We start from the raw sequence: 3177 nt of genomic DNA on the forward strand, positions 1-3177 counted from the left end.
CTAAGTTGGAAATGACCTCCAAAGATGTACCAATTGTATGCCCTGCAGCATCAACACCTTCATTTGTAACCTCAACTGCTGGCTCTCCCTATCAAATATGACCAAAAGAAACAGTGAAATCAAAACACAATACAACCCTTACCCGAATAATATAAAAAAGAAAGTGCTAGAAACAATCCAATATTTATTATAGATTTGTGCAGTATTTACTATTTGTAACAAAACAATCACTTAGCATACATTCTAAAAACCAAATGAAAAGAGGCCATAGAAGAACATTACCTGTAATGACCACAAGACTCATTTTGATCTATTCATGACAAGAGCGTACATACCTTCCTACAAAGACTCGGACGAACAAGTTAGTTAACACTTCAAAATAATTTTGGGAAATAAAAAGAGTAACATTTTAGAGTAAACAAAAAGACGGAATTATAAAAACGCATGATGTTATAAGCATAAAAGAGTGGCATTGACCTTTATGGGAAGTCTTTTGAAAGAGGAAAAAGAACAAGATACAGTTAGAAAGTCCTACTGAACCAAACATCCTATTTCTAGTTACCTTTCGAAGATACCAACAAGTAATAGTAACTTACTTTCTATGAATGCATTATCTATATTGTGAGAACCAAATCAAAAACGGAAATCATGACTTCAAACAAAATTCAAAGTTTACACTTTACTTGTACAAATTACAAAAGGGCAATAATTGTCTTATATATTACTGTCAAATAAACTTGTTTGAATAATATGTTGGGTCCATATACATGAAATTCTGGTTTTCAAAAACTGAGTTTGTTTTTCTACATGCAACCTCAAGAGCCAGTACCAAACCAAAGCTAAGTTAAAAGCTCTCAAATTTTATATACCTAGTCCCCTCCCCGCCTTTTATTTTCTCTACACACCTTATCCCATTTCTTTCGCAAGATCTCGTGAGCTTAATAGGCATTATGAAGAACAACTCAAATTTCCAATGTTTTGCTTCAACTTTCACTAGGGACACCAGAATTTATATTTGAGGCATGACTCCCCACTTCAAACACAGCCTGGCACCTAAAGTTTTCAGCCTCTACCCATTTCCAATGTTTTAGAAGGCCCCCCATGTCAATGAATCTCATTCACTCAGCTCGGTTGAAGACCGGACTGTTAAGCATGGCCATCAGCTCAAATCAAAGGTAAACTTCCTACCATGCTTTTAAGATGTTGCATTTCCTTTCTGTTTCATCATACTCATGAGCATGGCATGACACACCAAAGGTGTGGTACCTGCAAAAACTCCGACGATCAAGTTAGTTATGAATTCAAAATAAATTTGGTAAATAAAAGAACATACTGATCACAAGCAGATCATAACAACTTCACAATTGCACAATCAAATAATAATAATTGAGAAAGATTGTCCATAAAACCATAACAAGGATATATTGAGTCAACCGTGAAATTTTTCTTATAGAAGACACAAGAAGAAGATGGCTAATTTTAAATGAACTGTAGCAATGCTGTAATTTCATTGAAGAAAAACCACTAAAGCAAATTTGTACAAATCAGAATATATGATTTTGGAATTCATACAAAATGGAATCATATTCAGTAACTTAAAGTTCCTTAACAAATTCATATGGTCCAGTATGAAACTATCAATAACTCATTTAAGTAACGAGAGTTTATGCAGTATGAAATTATCAATAACCCATTTAAGTACCGAGAGTTTGTGCACTTGTGATTGCTCTCTTGACCTGCAGTGTCCCATATTTGTGCCTTCACTGTCTTCCCTTCCACCTGTTTCAAACATTCGTGTATATATTGGTGGCGGAAATTAGTTCCTTCGAATTTAATAGTAAAAATCACTGAACATGTGCAACAAGTTCTTTAGGAAAAGGTGTTTATTACAAATTGTTTCTGCAATTGAAGAGAGGACAAGGGTTAACTCTATTATAAACTATATTTTTCTTTGGAAAACCAAACTATCCCTCGCGCGCAACTGTGGAACTAATGCCTTGAAGCCATTGTTATCCATGGCGAATGGCACTCCATAATAGAGAGCCAAAATCCCGCCATACAAGACGCTTTGCGGAGACGTTATAGTAGATTATGGCGGAAAACCCCACAATATCGGCCAATATTTACCATTGCGACGAGCTCAAATGAAAAGAGGCCATAGAAGAACATTATCTGTAATGACCACAAGACTCATTTTGATCTATTCATGACAAGAGCGTACATACCTTCCTACAAAGACTCAGACGAACAAGTTAGTTATCACTTCAAAATAATTTTGGGAAGTAAAAAGAGTAACATTTTAGAGTAAACAAAAAGACGGAATTATAAAAACGCATGATGTTATAAGCATAAAAGTGTGACATTGACCTTTATGGGAAGTCTTTTGAAAGAGGAAAAAGAACAAGATACAATTAGAAAGTCCTACTAAATCAAACATCCTATTTCTAATTACCTTTGGAAGATACCAACAAGTTAAAGTAACTTACTTTCTATGAATGCATTATCTATATTGTGAGAACCAAATCAAAAATGGAAATCACCATTTCAAACACAGTCTGACACCCAAAGTTTTCAGCCTCTGCCCATTTCCAATGTTTCAGAAGGCCCCCCATGTCAATGAATCTCATTCACTCAGCTCGGTTGAAGACCGAACTGTTAAGCATGGCCAGCAGCTCAAATCAAAGGTAAACTTCCTACCATGCTTTTAAGATGTTGCATTTCCTTTCGGTTTCATCATACTCATAAGCATAGCATGACACACCAAAGGTGTGGTACCTGCAAAAACTCCGACGATCAAGTTAGTTATGAATTCAAAATAATTTTGGTAAATAAAAGAACATACTAATCACAAGCAGATCATAACAATTTCACAATTGCACAATCAAATAATATATTATTGAGAAAGATTGTCCATAAAACCATAACAAGGATATATTAAGTCAACCGTGCAATTTTTCTTATAGACGACACAAGAAGAAGATGACTAATTTTAAATGAACTGTAGCCATGCTGTAACTTCATTGAAGAAAAACCACTAAAGCAAATTTGTACAAATCAGAAAATATGATTTGGAAGTCATACAAAACGGAATCATATTTCAGTAACTGCAAAAAATCTGTTTCCTACAATAAACGTTACGTTTTCAACACCGCCATCATGGCTAGTAACTAAACCAAC

General features: G+C 34.7%; 1 long non-coding RNA gene across 1 annotated transcript; it reads right to left on the bottom strand.

Moving 5' to 3' along the window:
* Positions 1–308: 308 nt before the first annotated feature.
* LOC127127512 (uncharacterized) lies at positions 309–2836 on the bottom strand. The gene is made up of 3 exons (XR_007805359.1): positions 2563–2836; positions 906–1053; positions 309–339 (listed from the first exon to the last, which is right to left on the bottom strand). It is a non-coding gene; the product is annotated as an uncharacterized LOC127127512 (long non-coding RNA).
* Between the last annotated feature and the right edge of the window lie 341 nt (positions 2837–3177).

Source organism: Lathyrus oleraceus, chromosome 3 (genome assembly GCF_024323335.1).
Source record: "Lathyrus oleraceus cultivar Zhongwan6 chromosome 3, CAAS_Psat_ZW6_1.0, whole genome shotgun sequence".
In the NCBI taxonomy this organism is placed as follows: domain Eukaryota; kingdom Viridiplantae; phylum Streptophyta; class Magnoliopsida; order Fabales; family Fabaceae; genus Lathyrus; species Lathyrus oleraceus.